At 36.5% G+C, this 20,276-nt stretch overlaps 1 pseudogene; it reads left to right on the top strand.

Moving 5' to 3' along the window:
• Positions 1-14,951: 14,951 nt before the first annotated feature.
• Positions 14,952-15,305, top strand: LOC110590691 (annotated as a pseudogene).
• Positions 15,306-20,276: the final 4,971 nt, after the last annotated feature.

Below are 20,276 nucleotides of genomic sequence, written 5' to 3'. Positions count from 1 at the left end.
CCAATGATACTCCCAATGGCAAATCGGCCTTATTTATTTTTGCAATTAAGCATAGAACAACCTTCACCACAACTTGTTAGTTCTTATGCCTGTGCATTTTTAAATTCCTCCATCTTTCAAGTGATTTCAGCAACACAGCTGAACCCTCCACATTGTTCCTGTACCTCCTTCCCTCAGTGTATGTTTGCCCCCAACCACAACCACAACATAAGAGCACCAGCTCCTGCTCCCATGGGAATCAGGTGGAAAACTCTGAATCCAAAAATAGAGGAAAAGAAGAAACTGGGAAAAGTAAGGAGTGAGACCCCAAAGCAGCCTGTCTTTCAGAAATACCCAGCCTACAACAGACCCATGCAAAAATACTCAACATCACTCAGCATCAGGGAAATACAAATCACAACCATGATGAGATACCACCACACGCTGGTCAGAATGGCTAAAATTAACAAGTCAGGAAACGACAGATGTTGGCGAGGATGTGGAGAAAAGGGAACCATCTTACACTGTTGGGAATGCAAACTGGTGTAGCCACTCTAGAAAACAGTACAGAGGTTCCTCAAAAAGTTGAAAATAGAGCTACCCTATGACCCAGCAATTGCACTACTGGGTATTTACCCCAAAGATACAAATGTAGGGATCCGAAGGGGTACGTGCACCCCAATGTTTATAGCAGCAATGCCCACAATAGCCAAACTATGGAAAGAGCCTAGATGCCCATCGATGGATGAATGGATAAAGAAGATGTGGGGTGTACACACACACACACACACACACACACACACACAGGAATATTATGCAGCCATCAAAAAAATGAACTCTTGCCATTTGCAATGACGTGGATAGAACCAGAGGGTATTATGCTAAGCGAAATAAGTCAATCAGAGAAAGACAAGTATCATATGATCTCACTGATATGAGGAATTTGAGAAACAAGACAAAGGAGCATAGGGGAAGGGAGGGAAAAATTAAACAAAACAAAACAAGAAAGGGAGACAAACCATAAGAGACTCTTAATCTCAGGAAACAAACTGAGGGTTGCTGGAGGGGAGAGGGGTGGGGAGAAAAAATAAAATAAAATAAAATCACACTTGTAATTCTCTTAAAAGAAATAAAATAGCAAAATGGAATACAATCATTAATAGAACTAAAAGATTATAGCTACTTTGGAGCATATTAAAGTCAGAAGCAAAAACACCTGTATCAAAAAATATATAGAGAAATCAAGGAAATATCCAAAAAATTATTGAACTGAATATAATATTATTCAAAGGTTTAAACTTCACTAAGTATCTTGAGAGCGCCAAATCCTAACCACTAGACCACCAGGGAAGCTTCACTAAGTATCTTGAAAATTATGTTTTATCTGACCCACTATAAGACCTAATTAGTACTGATATCACACATTTTGTCACAATTATAATTCTTCTGTGTTCAATATAATTTTTCAATTTTATAATCTTAGTATATATTAGTAATTGCAGTTTATCTAATTCATAAATCAGTATTAGAGTTTTGAAAGTTTAGTGTAACTGATGGTTTTATGAGAAAACTAAATATTATTTTTAAAATAAAAATTTTTATTTAAAATAAATATTTTTATTTTAAAATATTATTTTTAAAATTATTTTTAAATGTATGTTTTTAATTCCCACACTGATTAAATCATTTCAAAGGAATATAAACATTAATTTATTGACTTTTGACAAGAACAACAACAAAATGTTGAGCATATCTGATTTATCCAAAGATTCAAGTTAATTAAATAAACTTAGATGTTGGGGTGCCTGGGTGGCTCAGCCGTTAAGCGTCTGCCTTCAGCTCAGGTCATGATTGCAGGGTGCTGGGATCGAGCCCCGCATCAGGCTCCCTGGTCAGCGGGAGGCCTGCTTCTCCCTCTCCCACTCCCCCTGCTTGTGTTCCTTCTCTCACTGTGTATCTCTCTGTCAAATAAATAAAAATCTTTAATAAATAAATAAATAAATAAATAAACAAACAAACTTAGATGTTTATATTAAAAAAGAAAAGAAAAAGGAATGGCCAGCCTACATTGACTGCTACCCGTCCCAAAGGCTCTCTTACTGAGCTCTGTGTTCATTTCCTAGAACTGCCATAACATATTACCACAAACCAGATGTCTCTAAACACCAGAAACTTATTGTCTCACAATTCTGGTACCAGAAGCCCAAAATCAAGGCTCTCCAGGGCCACACTCTAAAGGAGAAAGCTCTTCCCTTGCCTCTAGCAGCTGTTTGTAGCTCCTGATGGTCTCTGGCTTGTGGCAGCATCACACCAGCTTCTGTCTCAGTCTTCCCACGGACTTGTCCATGCCTGAGCAGAGTGCTTTTTAGTTGACAAAGCAGTTCCACATAGGGCGATCATCCCATTCTATGGTCATACTCCGTAACTGAGGTGCTAATATTTTTATTTTGCAGCAGAAATAACTGAATTCAGAGGGGCCTAAAATGACTATGCTAGGTAGAAGGAGATCAGAGTCTTAATTAAACTCCAGGTCTTCTAAGTCCAAGTCTATAACATTCCCACCATACCAAGCTATCCCTCTCTTCTCTCGCATACATACAAGCTAAAATATTTTCAACGTATTTTTCCATTGTAAGTGAATTACCACTAATTACAGATGTATGGAATATCAAGGATCTTCTTTTATATTAAAAAAATCAATATATTCCTGAAGTGGCTTTCAGACAAGTTCTCACCTAACCCGGACAGTGGTTCTCAACCCTAGCTGCCCGTCAGAATCTCTTGGATGTGGGGCCGAGGCATATGTATGTTTAACAAACTACCCAGTAATTCCACCCAGGTGCAGCCAGAGTTGAGAACCCTGGACTGTGGGATTTTAGACCTTAGTTTACTCTTTGATATATTACACACACACACACACACACACACGCACACGATGACTTTTCATTGTTATGGTTTTCTAAAAGCAAAAGTAACAATCCCAACCACATCTTTTATATAAGAAGATAATATTTTTAACCAAACTATTGTGACAATAGGGACACTGATACAATGCTGAATGTTGGATCTAGTGCTGGTCAGCTGGAGCCCTGGACACCCCTTAGGACATTCTCTCTTCTATACAATGTCTAGGCTTTAGGGTCCAATTCTGTGATGGAGATGTCCAGGGCTTTGCTAGGGAAAGGACAGACAGATGTTTTCATCCCTGATCCTGGCTATTTAATCACTTCTGTGAGTAGGTTATTTTACTAGTTTCTGTGCGTCTCAGGGCTTTTATGCACTATGTCTGTAATTACAAACAAAATCAATCCAGTTGCCCAAACAAGCAAATTTTTGTAGTACGAGTTCTGAAGAAACATTTATCCTGTGCTCCTAATAAAACAACAGTTCAACTCCAGTGAGCAAAGCAAAGACACCAGTACAGTACACAGAGTGTCAGTTTTACAGGGTGGATTGTCAGTGGCCATCAAAGTTACTGTATCCCAGGGCGCCTCGGTGGCTCAGTCGTTAAGCGTCTGCCTTCGGCTCAGGTCATGATCCTGGGGTCCCGGGATCGAGTCCCGCATCGGGCTCCCTGCTCGGCGGGTGGCCTGCTTCTCCCTCTCCCACTGCCCCTGCTTGTGTTCCTGCTCTCGCTGTCTCTCTCTGTCAAATAAATAAAATCTTTAAAAAAAAAAAAGTTACTGTATCCCATACCTAACAAAACATTATAGAGCAGCTCAGCTATAAAGAATTCCACATGTTATTCAGTCATAAAAAAAAAAAAATCCTGCCATTTGCAACAATATGGATGGCCCTTGAGGGCATTATGCTAAGTGAAATAAGTCAGACCGGGAAAAACAAGTACCGTACGATCTCACTTATATGTGGAACCTAAAAAAGTCAAAACTCATAGAAAAAGAGATTAGGCTTGTGGTTACCAGAGGTTGGGAATGGGGGAAGGGGAATTCGTTGGAGGAAGGTGGTCAAAAGCTATAAACTTCCAGTTATAAGATAAATAAGTACTAGGGATGTAATGTACAACGTGATGACTATAGGATATATAGGAACGTTGTTAAGAGAGTAAATCCTAAGAATTCTCATCACAAGGAAAAAAACTTTTCCTTTTTCACTTTATCTTTTTATTCTATTTGAGATGACGGTGCTAACTAAACCAGGTGTGGCAATTATTTCACAATATACGTAAGTCAAACCATTATGCTGTACACCTTAAACTCATACAGTGATGTATGTCAGTCATATCTCAGTAAAACTGGAATAAAATTTAATTTTTTAAATAACATAAAAAAATAAAGAATTCCATGAGAAGACAAAAAAAAAAAAGTAGCCTAAGGGCCAAGTTGTCTGCTCCTGAATATGAATGGATAGGAGATCAGGTGGAGCAGAGTTTCTTGACCTGCAGTTCATACCTTCCCACCCCCCCCCCCACAAATTATGTACAAAAAAATGAATGCAAAATTCAGTTAAGTTTGTGCATATCTGAGTTTTTCAGGGAACAATGCCTATGTAGATTTACCAGATTCTCAGAGGGGTTTGTGACTCAAAAAAAGGCTTGGAATCACTGTTACCAAAGAACACACAGTCTGTGTATTTTCCTATAAATTTTTCTTTCAAATGAGATTTGAGAGTCTTTTGTTCACTCGCATGGCCCTCATCCCCAGCATGGGCATAGGCTTTCAGTAAATCTGTATGAGGTAAATAAAAGTTGACCAGGAGAGAGTGTCTATAATGACTGAAAGGACCTGGAAGTGATACCTTCTCTGTGGCTTTAACAGTCCCCTGGCCTGAGGACAGTTGAAGACCCTACCAAAGAGATCCTGAATAGAAGGTGGGTGAGAAAGTACCCAAAGGCAAGACCCAAACTCTCCCCAGAAGTTATGTGTAAATCTCTCCAGTACTTAGACAAATGAATGTTCGAGGGCTCAGGGTTCCTCACCATAGATCAAGATTGCCATAATTTTAGTGGCATTTATATTGCTTGCCTACAGAAGTATGCCAGACTATCAAATTATGTATGTGTATTCGATGGCAGTGGTTGGCAATATTGATATACATTTTCCTCTTAAATGGACTGATCACTCATTTAGCTGTCATCTCGCATCTGCCACTGAAAACAGAGAAGACAAATTGAGTCCATTTTCAAATTCAGCAGAGTTGTTTATTTTGTTAAGCACAACATATTCATCTCTGCTAGTTTTCATATGGCAGCAAGAGAGTCAAGCCATCCAGCTGTAAAACTAATTAATAGAAACAACCTTTGAATCACTAAACTGGCAGTCTGGTATTGCTGATTAGATCATCACGGGAATAGTGAGTTGTAAAATTATTATTAAAATAAATCCAGATTTTCATTTTATTATAGGAAAGGAATTTCTAACCAAAAATTCTTTTTTTAATTCAGGTAAAACTGGTATATAAGGTTTTTTGTTTTTTTTTTTAAAGATTTATTTATTTATTTATTAGAGAGAGAGAGAGCATGAGAGGGGGGGAAGGGCAGAGGGAGAAGCAGACTCCCTGCCGAGCAAGGAGCCCGATGTGGGACTCGATCCCGGGACTCCAGGATCATGACCTGAGCCGAAGGCAGTCGCTTAACCAACTGAGCCACCCAGGCGCCCTTTTTTTTTTTTTTAATATTTTATTATTTATTTGACAGAGAGAGACACAGTGAGAGAGGGAACACAAGCAGGGGGAGTGGGAGAGGGAGAAACGGGCTTCCCGCAGAGCAGGGAGCCTGATGCGGGGCTCGATCCCAGGACCCCGGGATCATGACCTGAGCCGAAGGCAGACGCTTAACGACTGAGCCACCCAGGTGCCCCGGTATATAAGGTTTTATTAGTTTCAGGTGTAGAACATAATAATTTGATATTGGCATGCACTACAAAGTGATCACCATTAAGTCTAGTTACCACCCATCACCATACCATTGACACGTTTCCCCCTTTTCACCCACTCCTCAACCTCCTTCGCCTCTGATAACCACCAATCTGTCCTCTGCATCTATGGGTTTTATTTTTTTTTGTTTGATCATTTGTTTTGTTTTTTAGTTTCACATACAAGTGAAATCATACCGTATTGGTCTTTGTCTGACTTTTTCACTTATTATAATCCCTCCAGGTCTATACATGCTGTCACAAATCGCAAAATTTTCTTCTTTTTTGTGGCTGTGTAGTATCCCATTATATGGATATATACCACATCTTCTTTATCCATTCACCCACTGATGGACACTTAGGTTGTTTACATATCTTAACCAAGAATTCTTTGTTGTTATTTGGCATGGGGGCAGCTGCAGTATTTTTCAATTTTTAGTTATTCTCATGTTATATAAACATGGCTGAGAAAAGATGTCATTTTTGGAGTTCTTCCCAGAAAAAAATAAACTCTGAATAAAAAGAAAAACGACTACCTCTAAATAACCTATACCTGTTCAAGAATACGCAGTTCTGATTTCTAAAAAAAAAAATGAATCTAAAGACCATCCTTGAGACATGAATTCTCACCTTCTGTCATGAGTCTTTTTTTCCTCCACCTATCCTCCTTCCAAATGAAAATGCTGGCCATTTAAGGTTTTTTTCTTCACATCACAAAGAAACGTCTATAGGAGCATTATATTGATTTCTCCTTAAAGATTAGATTCCTCTGCTACTCAAAAACTACTAAATATGTTTACCTCAGAAACATGGGGAATGTGGTCTATTTTGTCTCCATTTAAAAGCACTAAAGAGACAGACAAAACATGAACTCTCTGAAGATCACTTCAAACATGTATTGCTCAGTCACGTGTATATTTCAAAATGCTTTTTAAAATCTTTTTAATGCCTCCTATTCTTTCCTTTCACAAGAAATTATTTTGTAAAAAGTTATTATAAAGTGAGTTCCTCACCGAAAAAAAATGCCTGAGGAATCGTATTTTATATATGCTATGAAATAACCAGCCAAGTCTGTTATTCCACAGTTAGTTTCTGCAACACCTCCAGTCATCGAAGGGCAGAACTATTGGTAACTCAATGCATATTATTTCTGGTACATTAGTAAACACTGTAGACCATGTTCAGCCCAAGAATTATTCCTGGAGAGTTAGTTGTTAATTGTATAATTTTCTTGCCCTAGAGAAACAGAATTTACAGAAAGCTCTGCAATAATCATGTTTAATGTTGATGGCTTTTTGAAATAAAGAAGAACTTCTCTTATTTTTTCTTCCTAAAACCATACCAATACATAGCCATTGTATTTACTTAGAAAAAAAGAAAAAAATTGAAACATCCTTAGTCCCACGACTTAGCAATAACCACTGTTAAATAACTTGCTATATATGTTCCTAGACTGTTTTCTATGCTTATGTTAATATGATAGATGATATATAAAATTGAATATTTAGGGGCGCCTGGGTGGCTCAGTCGTTAAGCGTCTGCCTTCGGCTCAGGTCATGGTCCCAGGGTCCTGGGATCGAGCCCCGCATCGGGCTCCCTGCTCTGCGGGAAGCCTGCTTTTCCCTCTCCCACTCCCCCTGCTTGTGTTCCCTCTCTCGCTGTATCTCTCTCTGTCAAATAAAAAAAAAAATCTTAAAAAAAAAATTGAATATTTAAAAGGTACGGTTATATAACAATTTTCCAGATCAGCCATGACTTAAAAGAAATGACATCATTTCATTTTTTTTTTTACAAATTCACTGGTATATTTATTTTTTTAAATACAGTCTCTCTGTAAATGTGGAGGATTTCAGTATCGATGTACATCAGGCTTTCCTAAGCATTACAAGCAGGTTTCAATGAAACTTTTAAAAGTAAGAAGGAGTATGCACCTAAATTGTTATAATTAATACAAGACCCCTATCCTCAAAGGAAAATATAATTAAATGGGAATAAGGTCAGGTATCCAAATTCATAAATCAGAAATTGATGCAGTTCCCCAAATGTTACAAATGCAACAATTTCTAAGATTCATTTAAAAGCATAATGATAATCTCTCTCTCTCTCTTCTCTCTCTCTCTTACTCTTGTTCTCACTCTCTATAACTATTTCTCTATTTATCCATTTATCTATCAATACACTTAACCCGTAAGTCATTAAATACAAGGGTTATCATTCCTACTAATATTCCTATCACTTTAACACAGTGAAGAACATTATGGACCTTGATATCAGAAAGCCCAGGTTTGGACACCAAATGTTTATTTTGGGGAAAGTTACATTAGTGCTTTAATCTTAAGTGTTCACATCTGTTAAGCAAGTGCCATAAAAATACTTATCTTTATGAAGTCACTGCAAGAATTAAATAATCTTTTAAATGCTAACCATAATGTGTGGTAGGAGTAAACATTCAATGCACCTAACTTGTTATAATTAAAATAAGGCCCATATCCTCAAAGAAAAGTATAAATGGGAGGAAAAGCCATGTATTCAAATAATGCAAATGTAGTAATGTAAAATAATTTTTAAAAATGAGGGTAGTCAAACTTTGGGCTCAGATTTTGAAGTTCATGTTATTAAATGAGCTTACTTTATAATCATTCTCTGTTTATGGAAGAACCCTTTAAGTATTAAGCAATATAATAGCCAAAAAGAAAATTAATACAAAATAACTACATAAAATGCCTTAGCTATTTTAGCTTTCTTTTTTCAACTGATGTTCCAATACTGAGAAAAAATAAAATACAGAGAATGAAATTATACCATATAGTATATTTATGTGACAAAGGTAATACATAAATATCAAAACACAATCAAGAAATTATGGACAAAGCTAAGTGTTATAATCAAATAAAACCAACAGAACTTACTTGATGTTTACAACATGGATCCCATTTAGGCTTATATCAGAATAAAGTGCCTTGAAAACAATATATACCCTATAAACATTTATTTATTTGACTCTAAAATATCTATAATGGAAGTATATAAAATAGAAAATGTTAATCCCCTATCTGCAGTTTAAGTTACCATCAGGGAGTGTAACTAGAAAGAATCAAACTGAAACATCATGGAAGTTCCTCAAAACAATTAAAAATAGAACTATCATACAATCCAGCAATTCCACCTCTGTGTATTATTTGAAGAAAGTAAAAGTACTGCACTGGGTGTTATACACAAACAATGCATCATGGAACACTGCATCAAAAACTAATGATGTAATGTATGGTGATTAACATAACATAATAAAATTTTTAAAATGCAAAAAAAAAGAACTTTTGAGGACAATAAACACAGGTACTCTTACAAACATTAAAAAAAATAAAGTCTATACTTTCTCTAAAAAAGAAAAAGTAAAAGCACTAATTTGAAAAGATACATGCACCCCCATATTCCCTGTAGCATTATTTACAATAGCCAAGATATGGAAGCAAACTAAGTATCTATTGATGACTGAATAAAGAAATGGTGATACACACACACACACACACACACACACAAAGGAATATCAGCCATTTAAAAAAAAAGAAGAAATCTTGCCATTTGTGACAACATGGATGGACCTTGAGGGCCTTATGCTAAGTGAACTAAGTCAGAAAGGAAATGATAAATACCATGTGATCTCACTTATATGCAGAATCTAAAGAAACAAAACAAAACATGAGCTCATGGAGACAGAACACAGATCAGTGGTGGGGATGGGGAGTGGGTAAAATAGGTGAAAGGGGTCAAAAGCTACAAATTTTCAGTTAATAAAATAAATAAATCATGGGGATATAATGTAAACCATGGTGACTATAGTTAACAATACTGTATTGCATATTTCAAAGTACCTAGGAGACGGGATCTTGAATGTTCACATCACAAGAAAAAAATTAAAATTATGTATGATGATGGATGTTAACTGGACTTCTTGTGGTGATCATTTCACAATATATACAAATACTAAGTCATTATGTTGTACATCTGAAACTGAAACATTTGATGTCAATTATACCTCAATTTAAAAAAAATAATAAAGAATCAAACTGGAAGGATGAGATGCCATATATACCAATGATACTATCCAAGAGACTCTCAATCTCAGATTAAGAGTTTCAAGCGCAAAAAAAAAATGTTTCAAGTGCATCCAAAAGTGTAATTAAGTAGGTGTAAATTCAGGGAAATGTGACCAAATTGTGATTCTACCTATTTAACCTTAATAATTATGTGTTACCCTGTCTGAAGAAAGAGTGTATCATAAAAGGACTGAATTGCATAGTATAAAAGGAGAAATTAGAGCAACAAAATTCCAGCACCATTCAGAGAACACCTTGATTACCAAAGAAGAATGTTCTGTCTCTGGTAGCTATAGATCTATTATAAAGAAACATGGGTCAGATTAATGTAGCTTCATGTCACTCATCATCAGCCTCATTTATCCAAATCTACTTATCATGGTGCCATTATGAATAAAATGAGGTTTCCCAAGTACAGTTCCGGCTCCCTCCTGCTAAGAGCTCCAATGCCTTGGGGACCCTCAGGCTCTGCCTTCTACCCACCATTTTAAACATACCGTTTACATCAGATGTCTCTGCTTTTAATTTTATTTCTTCCAACTAGGCTTCTGCCACTCTTCTCAGACACTCCATATCCTTACTCTAGTTATCCCTCCACTTCAACTGTATCCTGAATGCCATCTTTCTGATTTCTTTTGTCTAAAAAAAAAAAAAAGACCCATGTTTGAATTATCCAAACTTGTATAATTTCATTACCTAATGATGCCCTCTGATTGTGTAATATCCCAACCATTTTTCAGAACTTGAGAGATAGTAATGCACTGCTACTTTGAGAACATGTGGAATAATTATCTACAATGATGACAGTTTTGTCTATCTCCATATTGTTCTTATATGGGCAGTTCTAGACTGGATAAAATTCATGGAAGTATGATTTCAGGAATCCAGGAGTCTCTTAGCATCTAAACAGGATCTAAACAGGATCTTGTCATAACAGTAGTATTCAAAGACTGTTAAAGTTGTGTCAAAAGGATAGAAGAGTTGAATTGAAGAGCCTAGCACTAGTGAAAGAGGAGGTCATTTGAGCATCCATGATAATAATAACTGCAATATTAAAACACACCAGAACTATTATTATGAATACAAAATATTTTAAAACTCCATTGCTGTCCTTTGGAATGTGCTAAGAAACCTGTCATTCTGTAAACTAGTAAAGAATCTAACCTTTTCTATATAAAATATACTTAGGATAATCAAGTTGATGAAAGGAAGTTACTCTTTTAGAATTATTCCAGCTAATAAATTAAGAAGGAATGACAAACTTCTGTTTCCAAACATGATAAAGTAAAAAGGATGTGATTTTCCCTTCCAACATAAAGAACCAGGCTAAATATATAAAACAGTATTTTTCAGATATTAGACAATAGATAGTAAAGAGCAGTTATCTTTTTTTTTGCTAATTTTATCTATTTTATTTTCCTGTTCCTTTGCACTTTACCCTTCTTTTATTTCCATCTAGTCTTGTTGCAAATGGTTTCCTGTGTCTTTTAGACCATGTTTTTAATTATTTTTTTTATTAACATATAATGTATTATTTGTTTCAGAGGTACAGGTCTGTGATTCAACAGTCTTTCACAATTCACAGCGCTCACCACAGCACATAGCCTCCCCAATGTCCATCACCCAGCCACCCCATCCCTCCCACCCCCCTCCACTGCAGCAACCCTCAGTTTGTTTCCTGAGATTAAGAGTCTCTTATGGTTTGTCTCCCTCTCTGGTTTCGTCTTGTTTCATTTTTCCCACCCTTCCCCTATGCTCCTCTGTCTTGTTTCTCAAATTCTTCATATCAGTGAGATCATATGATACTTGTCTTTCTCTGATTGACTTATTTCGCTTAGCGTAATACCCTCTAGTTCCATCCATGTCATTGCAACTCCATTTCATTTTTGATGGCTGCATAATATTCCATTGTATGTGAGAGAGAGATATATATATATATATCACATCTTCTTTATTCATCTGTTGATGGACATCTAAGCTCTTTCCATAATTTGGTTATTGTGGACATTGCTGCTATAAACAATGGGGTGCACATGCCCCTTTGGATCACTACATTTGTATCTTTGGAGTAGTTATCTTTAAAAGTAAAGAAACAAATGAGGTTAGCCCTACCATTGCCCTCAGTTTATTGCCTGATTGTCCATGCTTTGCAGGGAGGGAGAACCTAGATAAAGCCTGCAGCCTTGATGAGTTGAGAAGATAGGAATCAGAGTCCCAGGAGGCCAAGGCAGTCAGAGCTTGACAGGCACAGTAATGGAGGAGGAAGCTGCATGCAGAGAGAAACTTAGAAATCTGCAGAGTAATCTCATCCCCTTGAATCTTTATACAAGTGTTGGCATATATATATATATATATATATATATATGAATCATATATATATATGTATATATGAATAAAAGATGAGGGTAATAAAAGAACCAATGGAAAGTAATAAGCCAAAATTCACTAGGGCTAGAAATTGTTTATGTCCCCACCAGCCACAGTGGAAACACCTCATAAGACATTGGTATCAGATAGGATTCTCCGGAGGGTATCACTTTAGCAGTGAGGCTAAAATAACCTTAGACTAAAGGCTGCTCTGGACACATTCTAACCAAGTTAAGTCACAACAGGGACAAACTGATTCCAAATAACTTAACTGCATATTAGGAAAAAAAGTCCAACACTACCTAAAGGAATAAAATAATATCTAGCACTCCAGAATGTAAAATTCACAATGTTTAGCATTCAATCAAAAATTATGAGGCAAGCAAAGAAGCAGAAAAATATGAGCAATAACCAGAAAAAAATATCAACGAACTAAAATAGTCATAAATGACAGAAATGATGGAATTAACTGATAAAGGTCTTAAAACACTTCTATAAATATACTCTAAATGTTCAAGAAGGTAGAGGGAAACATACATATTATGAAGAGATAAATGTAAGATATAAAATACAGCCAAATGGAACTTTTAGATATTAAAAAAATCTCTATAATAAAAACTACACTAGAAGGGACTGATAATGTATCAGATATTGCAGAAGAAAAGACTAGTAAACTTGAGAAGATAGAAATAGGAATTACCCAAAATAAATCACAGAGTAAGAATAGACTGAAAATAAAATAACACAGCCAAAATGACCTGTGGGGAAATATCAGGCATTCTAAAATATATTTAATTGGAGTTCTAAAAGGAATAGGGAGTCATTAAAAAATGTATTTTAAAAAACAATGGGTGGAAAATTTCCAAAATTTATTAAAACTATATATCATAGGGAAATAATGATCCATGGGTCTCTCATATTCCTGCACATCTTACATCCAGAGGCACTATCTTTGTCCTGAACTATATTTTGAAAGACGTTTGTATAGCAAACAAACTTAGAAGGTGATGGGTATTAAGGAGGGCACGTATTGCATGGAGTACTGGGTGTTCTACGCAAACAATGAGTCATGAAACACTACATCAAAATCTAATGATGTATTGTATGGTGACTAACATAACATAATAAAAAATGAAAAAAATAAGGTGTAGTGTCTCCCTCGAGAAAAAAGGTAGCTTTGTTTACTATCTTGGAAGATATAGTATCACTCTCTAGAACAAAGGAAAGGTATGCTTACTGAACATTATAAAAGATTCGGATTCCCTAAGTTTAGGATCCTTGTCTGTAACACTGCTCACTTGAATATTCAGATGTCATCTGGTCTTCTTCACATCACTTTGTAACTGAGGAAAATGTACATACGCTAGCTACTTGTACTGTGAATAATAAAGTACTCCTTGAAACTTATTAGTTTGCAAGTTGAGTAAAATCTCTGACCATTCACAATTTTTGACGTATACACACAGATCTAAGCAGTTCAACATATCCTAGGAAAAAGAATCATAAATAAAACCACACCAAGGAAGATCACACTCAAATTGCTGAAAATTAGTAATGAAGAGAAAATATTAAATACAGCCATATAAAAATGTACATTATATCCAGTGGAATATAGTTAAGATTGACTGAAAATGTCCCATAAGAAACTCTACAAGCCACGGGTGCCTGGGTAGCTCAGTCAATTGAACATCCAACCCTTGATTTTGGCTGGGATCATGATTTCAGGGACGTGGGTTCAGGCCCCATATTGGCGCCACGTTCAGTGTGGAGTCTGCTTCAGATTCTCTCTCTCCCTCTCTCTAAAATAACTCCAATTAAATCCCTCTGCCCCTCCCCCCACTCTTTCCTTCTCTCTCTCAAATAAATAAATCTTTAAAAAAAAGGAAACTTTACCAGCTAGAAAATAATAAAATAATATTTTTAAGTGCTGAAAGCAAAAAACAAAACAAAACAAAACAGGAAAAATATCTTTTAAAAATAAAGGCAAAATAAACACTTCCAATAAACAAAAGTTGAAGGGCTTCATTGCCAGTAGACATGCACTACAAATAATGTCAACAAAATTCCTGAGGCTAAAGGAGAAGAATGCTATTTGGAAATTTAAGCCTACAAAAAGAAATAAAGAGAATCTGAAATGGTAAGTATATGGGCAAATATTTTCAAAATATATTTCTCATTTTTAGTCACCTTAAAAGATAACTGACTCATAAAAGTACAAATAATAACAAAAGTAAAAATAATAACAATGTATTGTGGAGTTTATAGCATATTTACAAGTTAAATGTAAGACAATAATAGCACAAAAGAGAGGAGGGAGTAAATAGAAATATACTGCTGTGAGGCTCTTTACATTGAGGGGCATAACAACATTTGAAGGTTGATTGTGCTAAGATAAAGATATACATCGTATGCCCTAGATCAACCCCCACAAGAAAAATAAACTAAGATGCATAACTATAAGACAACGGTAAAGAAAAATAGAATAGTCTAGAGCTAAGGTACTCAATGGCAAAATGCGCTCTTTGAGGAAGATGCAGTCACTGCTACAGCAGAGCCTTGGATGCCCTGCTCCTGTTTCTGACTCATTACTGTTCGTTCTCACTGAGGAACAAGTCAGTCAGGAAGCCGTGTTGCAGCCATGGCTTTTGAAGACACCATGAAGACACCCATGGAACCAGAGGTGGTGATTCACTGAATTATTCTCACCAGCCACAACATAAAATCTTTGGAAAAGGTATGTGCTGACCTGATCAGAGGCACAAAGGAAAAGAATCTCAAAGTGAAAGGAGCAGTTTGGATGCCTACCAAGACTCTGAGAATCACTACAAGAAAAACTCCCTGTGCTGAAGGTTCTAAGACTTGGGATTGTTCTCAGATGAGGGTCCACAAGCGACTCACTGATTTGTACAGTCCTTCTAAGATTGTTAAGCAGATTACTTCCATCAGTATTGAGCCAGGAGTCAAGGTTGAAGTCACCATTGCAGATGCTTAAATCAACCTTTTAAATAAATTATCAGTTGTTAAATTTTTTAAAAATGGTAAAAAGCTTTTCCTCTAAGATCAGGAACAAGATGAAAATGCCCACTCTCCCCCACTTTTATTCAACATAGTATTGGAAGTCCTAGCCAGAGCAGTTAAGCAAGAAAAAGAAATAAAAGGCATCCAGATTGAAAAGGAAGAAGTATAACTATCACTATTTGAAGATGACATGATATTATACATAGAAAACCCTAAAAAGAGCCAAAAAACTTAGAATAAATTTAGTAAAGTTTAGGGTATAAAATCAATATAGAAAAGTCTGTTGCACTTTTCTGTACACTAATAACAAATTGACCTATATGAAAAAAATGGAACTCCAACATTGCTGGTGAAGATGCAAAATGGTACTTGCACTTGGAGAAGGTTTTGCAGGTTCTTATACAGTTACACATACACTAACCATAAAACTCAGGAATCCCACTAATGTATATTTACCCAAGAGAAATAAAAACATGTTAATGTTAAACACTTTCTTGTTTTTTTTTTTTAAGAACTAATAACCTGTCACTCCCTTTCAGGATATAATAGGAAGGGTTTTTAGATACACATACTGCAATACTTTAAAAATGAAATTAACTTATGTCTGGAATTTGCTTCAGAATAACCCAGTATGGGTGAAACAAACTCACCTGTGGGTTTAATACTGTTTTAATTGGATGAGATGTATATGGGGGGTTCATTATACTATTCTTTCTATTTTGTATATGGTTTTTGAAAGAAAAAATTAAAAGTCCAGGGGAAAAAAATCCTAAATTACTTCCTCTTTAAGTTACAAACTAAAATAATGCCAATTGAAATGTCCTTGGTCCTTGAGTAGCAAGGATTATAAATGTTGAAGGAATATTACTATCAGTTTGTAGCAGTTGAATTCCCCTCCTCAACTTCTTGAAATGGAGGAATAGGCTCAGTAGATGTCACTCAGGCTTAAAGATTTGAGAAGTTATATTCATTCACCTCTACTTTTTATCTTTATTACAAAATTTTGACAACCACAGTTAGTGGAGAAAATATTTCTGATGTTAGGGCAAGGATAATTGTTTTGCAGCATAACAACACATTCTTTATGGACTATCTAATTGGCATTAACCATTTCACCAGAAAGTAGAAGTCCAGTTTAGTACACTTATATCCAGTTTAGTACAGTCAATTGTTAGAGACATCAGCTCAAAAGGACCCAGAATTCATGATTACAACTGTACCAAAATAGATAGCTACAAACATAGGAGTTCATCCAGAACAGCTTTTCATCCAACAATCAGTTTCAAATCAGCTAGATCAAGAACACACAACCAGGGCGCCTGGGTGGCTCAGTTGGTTAAGCGACTGCCTTCGGCTCAGGTCATGATCCTGGAGTCCCGGGATCGAGTCCCGCATCGGGCTACCTGCTCAGCAGGGAGTCTGCTTCTCCCCCTCCCGCTCCCCCCTCTTGTGTTCTTTCTCTCTCTCACTCTCTCTCTCAAATAAATAAATAAAATCTTTAAAAAAAAAAAAAGAACACACAACCATTCAGTTGGTGTGCTATTCTGTATGCTAAGTATCAAGAACCCTAGAAGTCACTTCCAGCAGAATCTCAACTGAAGTTGATAAAACTCATCTGGAGATAGCAGCAGACATTTGCTCATTGTCTGAAAGATAAGGATGATATATTTTTGGACCTTAAATGTCTGCTGAAGAGTCTAGAACTAACTACTCTAAAGGTAATACTAATAATAAATAATAATCCTTATTGCCAATTAATATTTCTTAACTAGTGCTCCCAGGATACTTCATTTTAATCATTGTGTAGTTAAGCTATATGTTTAAATTCCATGAAGATTTAGACATAATAATCGCTGTTTCTTTTTTATTATTTCCTTTGGCCATAGCAGTAACTTTTTTTTTTACTGTGCTTATTTAACCTTTATTTTTTAGGTTTTTATCTAAATTCCAGTTAGTTAACATACAGTGCAATATTAGTTTTAGGTGTACCATTTAGTGATTCAACACTTACATACAATACTCAGTGCTCATCACACAAGTGCACTCCTTAATCCCCATCCCCATTTAACCCATCCCCCCTCCCCATGCACTCTGGTAACCATCAGTTTGTTCTCTATAATGAAGAGACTATCTTTTGGTTTGCCTCTCTCTCTCTTTTTTCCCCTTTGCTCATTTGTTTCTTAAATTTCACATATGAGTGAAACCACATGGTATTTGTTTTTCTCTAACCCAACTTAATTTCACTTAGCATAATACACCCTAGCTCCAACCACATTATTGCAAATGGCAGGGTTTCATTCTTTTTGATGTCTGAATAATATTCATTCAATATTCATTCTTTCCATAATTTGGCTATTGTTGATAATGCTGTTATAAACATCAGGGCGCATGTATCCCTTTGAATTAGTATTTTTTCATTCTTTGGGTGAATACCTAGTGGTGCAATTGCTAGATTGTAGGGTAGTTCTATTTTTAACTTTTTGAGGAACCTCCATACTGTTTTCCAGAGTGGCTGCACCAGTTTGCATTCCCACCAACAGTTAATTTTAGTCATTCTGACTGCTGTGAGATAATATCTCATTGTGGTTTTGATTTGCATTTCCTTGATGATGAGTGATGTTGAGCATCGTTTCATGTGTCTCTTGGCCATCTGTATGTCTTCTTTGGAAAATATCTATTTACATATTCTGCCAGTTTTTAACTGGATTGCTTTTTGGGTGTTGAATTTGATAAGTTCTTTATTTATTTTGGATACTAACCCTTTATCAGATACGTCATTTGCAAATATCTTCTCTCATTTTATAGGTTGCCTCTTGGTTCTGTTGATTGTTTCTTTTGCTGTGCAGAAGCTTTTATCTTGACAAAGTCCCAATATTTTATTTTTGCTTTTGTTTCCCTTGCCTCAGGTGGCGTATCTAGTAAGAAGTTGCTATAGCTGATGTCAAAGAGGTTACTGCCTGTGTTCTCATCTAGGATTTTGATATTTCCTGTCTCACATTTAGGTCTTTACTCCATTTTGAATTTATTTTTGTGTATGGTGTAAGAAAGTGGGCCAGTTTCATTCTTCTGCATGTTGCTGTCCAGTTTTCCCAACACCATTTGTTGAAGAGACTGTTTTTTTTTCATTAGATATTCTTTCCTGCTTTGTTGAAGATTTGTTTACCAGACAGTTGTGGGTCCACTTCTGGGCTTTCTATTCTGTTCCATTGATCTATGTGTCTGTTTCTGTGCTAGTACCATACTGTCTTGATCACTACAGCTTTGTAATATAACTTAAAGTGGGGAATTGTGATGCCTCCAACTTTGCTTTTCTTTTTCAAGATTGCTTTGGCTAGGGGGACCTGGATGGCTCAGTCGGTTAAGCATCTGTCTTCGGCTCAGGTCGTGATCACAGGATCCTGGGATTGAGCCCTGAGTCCGACTCCCTGCTCAGCGGGGAGTCTGCATCTCCCTCTCCTTCTGCCTCTCCCTCTGCTTGCTCTCTCTCTGTCTCAAATAAATAAAATTTTTAAAAAGATTTTAAAGATCGGAGTCTTTTGCTGTTCTATACAAATTTTAGGATTGTTTGTTCTAGCTCTGTGAAACATGCTGTTGGTATTTTGACAGGGATTGCATTAAGTGTATAGATTGCTTTGGGTAGAATAGACTCTTTAACAGTATTTCTTCTTCCCATGAATAGATACTTTTCCAGAGAAGACATAGAAATGGCCAAGAGACACATGCTAAAATTAACAAGTCAGGAAACGACAGATGTTGGTGGGGATGTGGAGAAAGGGGAACCCTCCTACACTGTTGGTGGGAATACAAGCTGGTGCGGCCACTCCGGAAAACAGTATGGAGGTTCCTCAAAAAGTTGAAAATAGAGCTACCATATGATCCAGCAATTGCACTACTGGGTATTTACCCCAAAGATACAAAAGTAGGGATCCGAAGGGGTACGTGCACCCCGATGTTTATAGCAGCAATGTCCACAATAGCCAAACTGTGGAAAGAGCCAAGATGTCCATCAACAGATGAATGGATAAAGAAGATGTGGTATATATATACAATGGAATATTATGCAGCCATCAAAAGGAATGAGATCTTGCCATTTGCAACGACGTGGATGGAACTGGAGGGTATTATGTTGAGTGAAATAAGTCAAACAGAGAAAGACATGTATCATATGATCTCACTGATATGAGGAATTCTTAATTGTAGGAAACAAACTGAGGGTTGCTGGAGTGGGGGGTGGGGTGGGAGGGATGGGGTGACTGGGTGATAGACACTGGGGAGGGTATGTGCTCTGGTAAGCGCTGTGAATTGTGCAAGACTGTTGAATCTCAGATCTGTACCTCTGAAACAAATAATGCAATATATGTTAAGAAAAAAAAAAAGAAGAAGGTAGCGGGAGGGGAAGAATGAAGCGGGGGAAATCGGAGGGGTAGACGAACCATGAGAGACGATGGACTCTGAAAAACAAACAGGGTTCTAGAGGGGAGGGGGGTGGGAGGATGGGTTAGCCTGGGTGGGTATTGAGGAGGGCACATTCTGCATGGAGCACTGGGTGTTATGCACAAACAATGAATCATGGAACACTTCATCTAAAACTAATGATGTAATGTATGGGGATTAACATAAGAATAAAAAAAAAAAAAGAAAGAAATGGCCAAGAGACACATGAAAAGATGCTCAACATCACTCATCATTAGGGAAATACAAATCACAATCAAAATGAGATACCACCTCCACCTCTCACCTGTCAGAATGGCTAAAATTAATAAGTTGGGAAATGAGAGATGTTGGCAAGAATGCAGAGAAAGGGGAACCCTCTTGCAATGTTGGTGGGAATGCAAACTGATGCAGCCACTCTGGAAAACAGTACGGAGTTTCCTCAAAAAGTTAAAAATAGAACTACCCTAAGATCCAGCAATTGAACTACTAGGTATATATCCAAAGGATACAA

This window comes from Neomonachus schauinslandi, chromosome 9 (assembly GCF_002201575.2).
Source record: "Neomonachus schauinslandi chromosome 9, ASM220157v2, whole genome shotgun sequence".
NCBI classification, from domain to species: Eukaryota; Metazoa; Chordata; class Mammalia; order Carnivora; family Phocidae; genus Neomonachus; species Neomonachus schauinslandi.
The sequence above is the reverse complement of the archived record's forward strand: the minus strand, read 5'-3'. Positions and strand labels throughout refer to the sequence as shown.